At 29.9% G+C, this 12,435-nt stretch overlaps 1 long non-coding RNA gene across 1 annotated transcript; it reads left to right on the top strand.

Moving 5' to 3' along the window:
* Positions 1-4,335: 4,335 nt before the first annotated feature.
* LOC125819286 (uncharacterized) lies at positions 4,336-9,677 on the top strand. The gene is made up of 4 exons (XR_007442449.1): positions 4,336-4,441; positions 5,128-5,178; positions 5,292-5,352; positions 9,339-9,677. It is a non-coding gene; the product is annotated as an uncharacterized LOC125819286 (long non-coding RNA).
* The last annotated feature ends 2,758 nt before the right edge of the window (positions 9,678-12,435 follow it).

The following is a 12,435-nucleotide window of genomic DNA, read 5'->3' as shown; positions in this document are numbered from 1 at the left end:
CATCAAGCGGGTGTTGTGTTTCCAACAGACTTCTAGTTTTCCTTTCCTTGTAAGCATCCAGTGATGATCAGTCAGTTCGCTCTAATACACAGTATTAATATTTTGTATATGCCACACTGCAACTTAATATAATGTATAATGTATCATAGATTTGAATTTGATACTCATTAAACTTTCATATTATGAAAATGACACATTCAATAATATTATTTTGTATCAAGTACATGATATGTAGGGATTGATACTTAAATCATCATATTACAATACATTATATATCATAAGTTGAGAGTGATACATAATTCATCATATTACAGTACATTTATAACTTGATACACTGAAAATAACTATAAACATTATATTTTTATATCAGGTACATGAAATGTTGTGAGTGATACATAATTCAGCAAACTAAAATACATTTATAACTTGATACATTGCAATATGATAAACTTAGAGTTTTATGTATTAACGAGCTTAAGGTTTTATGTATCAAACAATTAAATCGTATAATGATACACTGCACTATAATAAAATTGCTTTTTCAGTACTGTATCATGCATTTGGATCAACTACTAGAAGCAAGATTGAACATAAAAAATAGTGTAGAAATAGATAAAAAAAAATCATTACCTTGGGTAGAGTAGGTCAAAAAATTGTAGATGAAACTTTTCTACCCCTTTTTCAACAATGTATCATGCATTTGAATCAACTACTAGATACAAGATTGAACATCAAAAATAGCATAGAAATAGATCGAAAATCATTACCTTGGATACAATTAGTCGAGAAATTGTAGATGAAAATTTTCTATCCTTTTTTTTGAACGAGTATGATCCATATATATCAGAAAATAAAGATTTTTTTAAAGAAGACGACAATGGAGAAGACGATATGTACCTATTCAGTGGTTTGAATTTGATTGACTGGAGAGAGAATCATTTTGAAAATCAAATTGAGATGAAAATTGTAACTGATAAGATTGTGGAGTGAGATTAGGAGAGGTTAAAAGAGTGAAAAAAGGAATGGAAAAACGTGGGTTGAGGCTGGGATGCTTATGTATCCGGATGACTTGAGAATTGGAAGAAAATAAGGGATTTTAAAAATATTTTGAAATGGTAGGAAATAGTGAAAATTATGAAAATAAAGACGTGTATATATATGTAATTTTCCCAACCAAAAAATCAATCCAAATAAAAATTTGGTTTGCTTTTGTTTGATTTTTCGATTTAATCCAAATAGTGAACACACCTATTGTATAGATTATTTACCCCATCAGATAAATATTGCAAGTTACCAATCGTTCCAAAAAAAGTCTTCTTCCTTAAAATCAAGCTCTACAATTACTTTCTCTCTCCCAAACCCTCCTTCCATATTTTATTTCCTTAACTTTCTTTCTAATTCATGACTTTGATCTCTTCAATGCAAGCACTTTAAAATATTAATGCAATTTTTTTATATAATATTTGTAGTTACAAATGCTTCTCAAGAAAATTGCAATTTATTTATATAGCAATTACAAAAAAAAAAGGTGTACTAGAGAATTCATAAAGCAAAATAAACTCCTCAAGATCAACTATTGCTAAAGCGTTAAAGAACTAGTCACATTATCTAATACATTGAATTATTACTTCACTAATAGTAACAATTTTGTTTAAAAAAATTGAATACTTAAAATTTTGATTAACAATATCAAGGGACACATATTTGATTTACGCCTGAAAAGGAAATAATATTTCTCAATAATAAATTTGATTAGAGTATAACTAGGACTCTAATTAGAGTATTTTTTTTTATTTAATATCTTTTCTTAATTATTAATTTTTTTGCATTATTGTCCTTTAATTTATCTGATGGTGTAAGGAATTTTATACATCGCCAATGTACAAAACTTAAACTCTTAATTCTTTCAAAATATTTGTTTGTTTAATTGCGTAAAATTCTTCAATTTCGATTAGGATTTTAGATAAGGAAAACCTCAAAGATTCTTCTCTAATGGCGGACTCAAAGAGGATTATAAGAGATATCACATTTAATTACCAATTTTCTAGCGATTTTTCATCTTTTGATCTATGTATTACTCAAGGACTAGTTGATAATGTAGGCATGACGGCTAAAATAGCAGAAGAGAGAAGATCTAAGAATATACATGACCTTATCCGCATAACTACATTGTATTCCACAAAAATTGTATACAAAATCATCCATAAATACAAATTCAGATTCATACAACAAAAAAGTATTCATGACTGAGTTATGTATGCATTTTACTTTCATAGTGAAAACTAAAAATTATATCACAATGATCAAAATTATATTACATGACTATCAAATGTATTTTTTTTATTTGTAGTACAAAATATTATTGATTGTATCCCTATATAATCTAATCATTACATATGAATACGATTTAAGAAAGGATACAAGATTCTGGAAAAAAAATAGCATACATAGTCGAAATAATACAATCTATTGAGGAATGATACAATATTCTAAAATAAAATACAACTTCACCGTGAAAGAAATATGATACCTTTATGTTTAAGAAATACAAATTCATTTGGCATACCTATTGGAATGACTACAAACAAAAAAATCAATACAATGTTGTTAATAAAATACAAATGCTGAGTAAAAGAAAAACAAAAATTAATATGAATACAATTTTGGTATGAATACAATTTTTGCAACCTTCTTCTCTGGCTCTCTCTTTCTTGTTCTTCTTCGGCTGCTATATTTCTTTTTTATGATTTTTTGTTCACCAAACCCAAATTTGAATTCGTATTCACTTGTGCATTAGTAAAACTTTGTCTCGTCATCCATTATAATTACCCATGAAAATTAAAAATTTCATGTCAAAACTTCCAAACAAATTAATGATTCAACAGTTAATGAATACCCGATTGATTTTGTATTTCACCGATTATCTCGAAGTTCAAGTTGGAATTTCTGTTCCAAAGTTATTTGTCAACGAAATCCAATTCGATTATTTCACTATTTTCTTTCCACACAAAAAAAAAATGAACGAAATTTGAGAAACAATTGGGAAAAAATTTGATATTGGAAATTTGAGAAACAATGAAAGTGGAACCAATGTCCTTTTCTCTTTGAAATTGTAACTGATGAGAAATTCAAGTGATATGTTCCTTTTTAAAAATATTCTCCCCTGATTTTCTCTATTTTGTTATTGTATAATTGTATTATTTCAAATTAAGCAAATTAAAAAAAATACACAATCAGATATATAACAAACTCAAACACTGACATTTTTAATAAATATTTAAAAGGGGAACTTTTGCATATAGCCACTAAAAATAGCTTAATTACGCTCCATAACTATAGTTTAATTACAATTCGTAGCTACATGTTATATGGAGGAGAGTGACGAGCAGGATCGGGAGAGGGAGGAGAGAAGCGAGTGAGAGAGGGCATAGAATGGGAGAGAGGTGAATTGTATATGTAAATTGGTTAGATAATTGTATGTATATAACTGGTATACATATGTATTTGTATATCTGGCGAGCGAGATTGGGAGAGGGGTGAGGAGAGACAAGCGAGATTGGGAGAGGGAGGAGAGAGGCGAGCGATATTGGGGGCAATATTTTATATAATTTGCGGATACGTTTGTATAATTAAGTGTTTTTGTATAATTGAGTAATATAAAGTCTGTAATATATTAGATAAATATGATAAAACTCGAAATAATGAATTAACACAAACATAAACATATGAATTTTAAACAATTATACAAATTATATTATACAAAATCCAAAAACTACGTGTTTATACAAACTTTAAAAAGTTATACACAAAAAGATTGAATGTATATGGTGATAAAACTGAAAAATCAAAGGAAATGATGTCATATACAAATACAAATCAAACGAACAATTGTTAGTTGCGAATTATACAAACGTGACTAATTATATAAGCTCGAAGTCAGCCCACGTAATTAATGATTAATGTTAGTCGCGAGTGGTAATTATAACAAACTATAGTTATGATAAATAATCAAGTAGTATAAGTTTATTCAATCGCGTAATTTTTCCTATTTATAATGTGGCTAAGGGATCCTATTCAATGCTAAAATATTGACATTTTAAAATTTTTCTTCCGTTTATTGGGGTTTGGACGGTGAATACTTTCTACCTACTTTCTATGCTGGTCCCAAGCCCAACAGAAAAGGACAGGCATACAAAAATTAAAGCCCATCCAACGCCTGAAAGCGGGATCTTCTTATACTTCCTTTTCTCTTCTTCCTTTGTTTTCCAGATTACTTCAAACGAAAGGTATCGCTCTTTGTGCTGACCAAAAATGGGGGATCTGAAGATTTCGAGCAAGGCTGAGAAGAACCTCGGCGGATGGGCCCTTTTCGGCTCCAAATACAAAGACGCCGCTGATCTGTTCGATAAAGATGGCAACTACTTTAAACTCGCCAAATCATGTTAGTTCATTTTTTCCATTTTTTCTACACGGTTGTTTCTCGTTTTACTAAGATCTGATAATTATTTTTTTAAACCCTAAATTCATATTCTGGTGATCCCACTCAGCTTCTGTTTTTAAGATTTCATTTCTCATCTAGACCAAACATCATTGTATGAATTGCTGTTTCCAAATTATTGTGTGAAAATCTGTATAAATTTTCATGTATATTCTCATCAGACGATCTTCCATATTTATTTTGTTTGGTCCAAGTAATTAGCAAATCCCGCAAACTTGTGTAAAATTTTGTTGGATTTGATTAATTAAATTAATTGTTGGAGCATCTGGGAAGATTGTTATTTCTATTATTTTTTAATCTTCTAATCAACTGCAGCATTAATCATCTAAGGAGAGTTATTTACTGAGCAGATTTTATTCTTACTTTGGACATGTAGTGATTGAATGGGTTATAACTTGCTTATAGCTTGGTATATAGGCCAATTTTGTAGACAGAATTGATTCAATCTGTAGACTGAAAAATACCATTTTCTCCAATTTAGACTTTAAATTGTATAAGATGAACATAATTTTTTTAATGGTATAAAAGTGAATAAACTTCTTAAATAAGCTCACTGTTTCATAAATTCAATCACCCTAGTTGCATGCTTAGAAATTGCAGAATAATTTTTTGTTACCTGATTCTTTCAGGGGATAAAGCTGGAGCAGTATATGTTAAATTCGGCTAATTGTCATCTTTAGGTAAGTGTTAATTCATCTGTAGTAAGTTATCGTCTCTCATTGATGCTCTTTACTTTCTTTCTTTCTTATAGATATTTTCAGTTCTTGAAAGTCAATTTACTTTATGTTTACAGTTGGATAGCAAACATGAGGCTGCAAATGCTGCTCGTTACTACAAGAAGTCAAATATTAAAGGTTTGTAAGTCACGGAATAATTATTTGCTTCAAACTAGCATTTTTATGTTGCATGCTTCCGATAAACATAGAAGCAACATCTTTGGATGTAAGTCCGTTCTGCTCTCCATATAAGCCTCTTTTCATTAGGAGCTTCTTAGAGGTTTTGCATTTAGTAATATTATCTTGTCCCAGGACAAATTATATGATTGTTTGTTCTCGTCATACTTGACAAATTATATGATTGTTTGTTCTCGTCATACTTGATTAGACCTTGTTCCAAATTAGTTTGTCTACCATCATAAGCTGCTAAGTGCACTCCTTTATGGGTGAGATTGGTTTTCTTGATATTAAAATGACACTTGCAATTTGTTAATGTATAATAAGGCTGGTAGAAGGATTGGAGTGTTGCACTGCCAACTATCCTGGGATATAGTTATGATTTAAACTTTCTTTCAGCGATAAGTTTCAGATTAATTAAAAATAGAAAGAGTTCTGAAACATTTGGAAACTATTGAGTTAATGTTAAATAATTTTAACACAGTAACTTTACTAGATTAGTTTGTAAGATACGCAATGATTATAGGGTTACAAAGAAGACGAAGACGAAGTTATTGCACTTATGCAGCAAGAAACTTCATGCATTAATACATAACATCAAAAGTATCTATAAAATACTATACATAGAAGTTTACGCACAGCATCGTTTATGATTTACCATATTGGAACAATAACTTTGTAGAATTTATTGGAAGTAAATAATTCACTCCCATTTATTTGAGACTTTATAATAGGAAGATCTTAATGTGGATGATAATGTGATCTTTTTAGATCTACATTGTAGATAGTATTCCTAAGCAACAATGACAGGATCGCCAGAGAGGACATAGTGGACTTACAGATGATTATTAATATTTGGATCATCTAATTAAAGAACTTCTTGATATAAAACAGATATAGCCTTTGCATATAAAATTGATACAGGACCCCATTAATTTAACTAGCAGATCTGACTCTTCTGTATAGTATTGAGTGAAGAACTTGAATGTTTTTCTTTATGGAACTCAATGGTCTCTTGATCCAAGGACGGGGAGCATTAAAGTTATTATTGTTGTTTATTGTTATTTGTCGTAACTATTTTTGCAGATTTCATTATGTCTTTCCTCACTCCCTTCTCCTCCCCCTCTAAAACTTCTTCTTCTGGTACTATATCTTCTACCATTTCCTCCAATTCTAAGCCCAAAGAAGAGATTGGCTTCTCAGATTTGCAACAATCAATTGACGACGAGAAAATCCCAAATCATCCCCAATTTACCATCTATAAATCTTCCAGATTGCCTTTAACAAGTGACAACTATATCTAAAAAAAAGAAAAAAAAAGTGACAACTATATAACTGAAAATATAACTATCTTCATTTTGGGATTGTCCAGATTGGAACTAAACCTCTTTCTAGAGAAGGTCTAGATATCTCACTTCTTATCTGTCAAAGAGTATCAAGGTTCTTAGACTTCAATGATTCCCTCTTGGGAATTATAGAAACCACTCTCCGCAGCGGTCCTATTTACTTTGACCGTTTTCCAAATTATACTGTTTCTCTCAAAGATATTGATATTTTAGATTCTTTCACGCTCAATGTTAAAACTTTCAATTACAAGACCAAAATCGGATCTCTCCCAGTAACAATTATATATAGGATCCACTATAAGGCAATGAGTTTGACCTTCAATATTGGAGCTATGAGAAGTAGCTATAAAGGTGAGACTGTGCTTTTCAAAATAGATCTGCAACGATCTCATCTGTTAGTTCCCATGACAATTTCTTGGAGTCAAGTTTCTCTATCCCAGAACAGGTTGTTGCAAGATACCACTCTAGTCGAGAAACTCGAAAATACTACAGTCTCCCAGATCCAACAATTTTCAATGGATGTGTGTATTTGAGTTTGATGGTGCTGATTTGAGAGTGAAGTTATACTAAGTATTAATTATTTGTCAAGATATACCCATCATGTTTTCTTTTCACCATCCTACATAAACTATCATTTAAATATTCGTTCTCTCAACAAATAGTCACAAATTATGTTCTTCCTAGACTAAACATCATATAGATTTAACAAGGTCTAAATATTTTAATTCATTCACCAAACAGGCTTAGCTAGTCATGATTACTTAAATTTTTCATTCATAGAAACATTTCAATATGGACAAGTAAATTTAGTTATAGAGAGATATACAAATGTCAACTTTGTTGTCAATACCGATTAACAAGGAAAGTGATTAAAACACAATCCTAAACCTTTATCTAAAAAATGACACAATTTCTCATCTCATACTCAAACAATCACAAAAGATTTAAAAATAAAAGACAACATCTTCACTACGCCATCAAGAACTCCACAAGTTTAAAAGAGAGAAAAATAAAAATTAAGATAAAGACACAAGTTTAAAGCGAAAACATGAAAGAATCAAACATACAAATCAAACAAAAGAAATACTATCAATAAAGCTTGAAACACTATTACACAGACACCTTCTTCTTTTTCTTAATAATAATAGGGAGAATGATGAAATTTGTCATATCATTGTGTAGAAAGAATTTATTATACCTTTTTTATTAGTTAAAAAATATTTCCGTTGTTATAATCTTGAGTGTTGTTAAAAATGTCGGAGGCTTGGTTGAAATAAAATATGTGAAAATAACATATTGATGGAATTAAAAGCCACAATTAGAAGCTAATTAATGAAGGGCAACAATTAGATTCCAACATTTTTAACAACACTCAAGATTATAACAACGACAAAAATATTTTAAAACTAATAAAAAAGGTAAAATAAATTTGTTATACACAATGATGAGGCAAATTTAAGTCTTCTCCCTTTTAAAATAAGAAGAAGAAGGTATTTGTGTAATAGTGATTCGAGCTTCTATTGATAGTCTTTCTTTAGATTGATATGATCTTGATTTTTTCATGTTTCCGCTCAAAGCTTGTGTCTTTATTTTAATTTTTATTTTACTCTTTTAAGCTTGTGAAGTTCTTGATTTTGCACTACAATTGGTTTTTGATTGTGTAGTGAAGATGCTTTGCCTTTTTTTTTTTTTTTTATCTTTTGTGATTGTTTGAGTAGGTGATGAGAAATTGCCATTTTTTCGATAAAAGTTTAGGATTATGCTTTAATCACTTTCCTTGTTAGTCGGTATTGAAAACAAAGTTAACATTTGTATATTTCTCTATAACTACATTTACTTATCTGTATTGAAGATGTTTCTATGAATGAGAAACTTAAGTAATCGTGATTAGCTAGCCTGTTTGGAAGATGTATTAGAATATTCAGACCTTGCTAACTCTATATGATGTTTTGGTCCAGAAAGAACATATTTTGTGACTATATATGTTGAGAGAAAATCTTTTCAAATTATAGTCATATATGATGGTGATAAGAAAACATGATGGGTATATCTTGACCTCAAATCAGCACCATCAAGCTCAAACACACTGATATTCTAAGGTTTTTTCAAGAACCAATTTTAATGCAAAATCAAGAACGCCACATAAGTCCCTACATATTTACAAATAAACCCTTCTTCTAGAATTCTCTACATGCCTAGAATATTCTAAGGTTTTTCAAGAATTCTTCCTAGATATTGTAGAGTCTTTCCAAGAAGTTCTTCATGGCTCTAGAATCTTCCCATAAATGCTAGCATACTTAGACTTCCAAATGGACAACTTTATGCCACGTGGCGTAATGATGTGGTGGGTCATGACCTACCGCTAAACTTGTGTCTTATCTCCTTAAAAGTAAAAGTACTCTTTTTTTTTTCCTTAGGTACTTGGAGAATGCCAATATGAAAATGTTCAATCTGTGGATGTTGTGTAAAGATGGTTGACCTCTGTTTGGATTGAATTCTGAAGCTTGCAGACAATTTACTGGTCTTCAAGGTATCTTATATATTCTACAATTTAATTTCATGATTGAATTAATGTAGAATTATTCACTATTTCTTTTACAGGAAAGTCACTTGAAAGTGGTTATGTTGCATCTGCAGACTGCACCATCAAGTATTCCGTTAAAGAAAGAAAATGGTTGAGATACTACTGATCGAACAAGGGTATCCAATGCCAACTTTCAAGGAAAGGCAATTCAACAACAATCAGTTTTGATCAATTGAGTTGAGAGTTCTGCAATAAAAAGCACAACCTGGAATAAAATGCAGTAACTAAGGTTCTGGATTGATTGTTGGAAGGACACATATGTTTTTCTGCACACATTGTAAAGAGCATGTATAGAAACACTCGGGATAATTTTTATTCAATATCCATTTTTATCAGTCTACAGTAATTGTTAAGTAGTTGAATTGTTAGTCTTTCATCTTTTGATAGGGTTCCAATGGTAACTACTTAGAGATTCCATATACAGTAATTGTTTTGATCTGAGACTGCCTAAAATTATTCATCTTTACAAAAGCTGATCTGAGGTTGCCTGATTGTGACCATAGAGGAAGAATATTCTTTGGCTTATTTAGTCAGCAAAAATAATTTAGGATACCATAATGTCAAAATGGCTTTTTCTATCTATTATTATATGACTAGATATATAAGAGCCATGCAAGCATTGACCTAATATATATTATTTCATTTGTTTGAATATATGTGGCACAAATGATATTAGGAGAATCAATCAAATTTTTATATACATTTTAAATATTTTAAGTTCTTAATTATTGTAATTAATAGTATGTTTTAACGTAATTTTCAAATAATATATGTTACTCACGTTGTCTCAATTTATGTGGCAAATTTTGTAAGTCGATTAGTATGTTCTTTTAAATTTTTTAAGTTGTTAAATTTTGAGTCTTAGCCTAAAATAGTCCTTCATCTTTGGATTAAGATTCAAAGTCATCCTTGAGTTTTCACATGAAACATTAATAGTCCCTCATGTTTGTAATATTGGTGCACTTTTGGTCCTCCAAAATTTTGTCTATTTTTTAACATTTATTTTATTCATAATTTATGTATGGAATGTTTAATCGTCATTTTATATATTTAGTAGTAATAATAACTCCATGTGAGAGATTGTGAGAAGAAAAACAACCATATTTTGTTTAGTAGAAATCGTATTGCAGGTAAAGTCGAGAGGTTCATCACGACGATTTCACGTACAATAGTACAAAATTTTCTTTTCTTGCAATGTCATATGTTAAAATGTTCTTAGTTTAGCTACAATAATATTTATACTGAACTGAACAAGGTGTTCTTCTCACCTTCTCTCACATACAGTTACTATTTCTACTAAATGTATAAAAAGACGATGGGACATTCCTTACATAAAATTATGAACAAAATTAATGTTAAAAAGTAGGCAAAAGTTTAGAGGAGGACCAAAAGTGCACCAATATTGCAAACACGAGAAACTATTAGTGCTCCATGTGAAAACTCAAGAATGACTTTGAGTCTTAACTCAAAGATGAGGGACTATTTTTGGCTTCTCTCTTAAATTTTAGTGCAAAATTAAGTGATTTAGGAGTACTTTCTTATTTTGTTCTCGTGAGTCGTGACCACCTCAACTTTTGGAAGTTGATTTTTAGATCCGCTGGAATTTCAAGGGGAGTTGGAACAATAGACCTATTTGGATGAATCTTTTAACTTATTTTGTTATTTTAATCTAAAAATAAATATGTAAAAATAGTTTTAGTTATACTTAATAATGAAAAGAAAATAAATTGCATTGACCAGATTTGTTTAATTTAGATGTTTTCTTTTTTTAAAAAAAACTAATCTTTGATTCTAGGAGAAGACAAAAGGAAAATTATAAAATAAAATAAAATAAAGTAAGAAATCCAATTGAAGTGACCATATTAATTGTATTTTCTAAAAAATAAGAATAAAGATAGTAGAATATATATAATAATAATAATAATAATAATGAAAAGAAAATAAATTGCATTGACTAGATTTCTTTTATTCAGATCATATTTAACTATAAAAGATTCTTTAAGTAAATTAGGTAAACTAAATATCCAAATAGATTCTTTCAACATTTCCCCAACTAATAATTCCATCCGATAACTGAAGTCGTCACGTCTCATCCATATCGTCGGTAATCGTTATTGAAGATGACTTTCATGATAACTCTTTACTGTTGATTTCGCTGTTATGAACTGAAATCTACATCGATGTTGAGTTGAATGTTAGCATAGAGACCGCCACACTAAATAAAGATGTACTACCAGATGAATGAAACATGCTCGATCTAACTCTAGTGCAGACAAAGAGTACTCTAGAGATGTAAACGTAGACGTCGTCGTCTGTATATCTAGAGTACTCTTTGTCGGCACCAAAGTTAGATTGAGCATGTTTTCCTCATCTAGTAGTATGTCTTTATTTAGTGTGGTAGTCTCTAAGATAACACTCAACTCAACATTGATGTAGGTTTCGTACTGTAACATCAAATTTTTTATGATGAAAATTAATCGTGAAAGTCATCGTCAATAATGATTACCAATGGGGTGGATGAGACTGTTAGGTTTTTGCCCTGATTTTCTTACCATAATTTAAGATTTATTTTTCCTTAAAGAAAAGACAAAACATTAACATAAATGTTTTTACTTTTCCTGAAAGAAAAATATAATATTCTTTCATATTTGGTTTATTCTTTCCTTTTAGGAAAATGTTTTGGAGTAGGTAGTTCTTTTCTAGTAAGAAATGTTTTAGGACTCTATAAATATAAATTTGTTCCTTCTAACACAATAGAATCCACAATGTAGTCGTTTAGAGAGTTTTGTTTATGGGGAGATTTATTCTCTCAACAGTTTTAGTAATTTCTTTATATTAGTTTTGATATAATAATATTTTGATTTTTAGTATAAGTTTTTTGTTATCTGATTTATCAACTATATGATTTGCATATAGTAAGCTTCCACATGATGCCCAATCACCCTTCAGAACCCAACAAGTGGTATCAGAGCACATGGTTTAAAGATCCGGTGGTCCTATGGTTCAACGAGGTTGAAGACAAGCTCAAGATGGTTTTAAATCAATTTGTAATCAATTTGATGATAATGAAGATTTTTTGTCAAGCTACATGTGGAGAGAAGTTTCAACCATATT

This window comes from Solanum verrucosum, unplaced genomic scaffold (genome assembly GCF_900185275.1).
Source record: "Solanum verrucosum unplaced genomic scaffold, falcon-dt-bn FXZP01000207.1, whole genome shotgun sequence".
Lineage (NCBI taxonomy): Eukaryota > Viridiplantae > Streptophyta > Magnoliopsida > Solanales > Solanaceae > Solanum > Solanum verrucosum.
The sequence above is the reverse complement of the archived record's forward strand: the minus strand, read 5'-3'. Positions and strand labels throughout refer to the sequence as shown.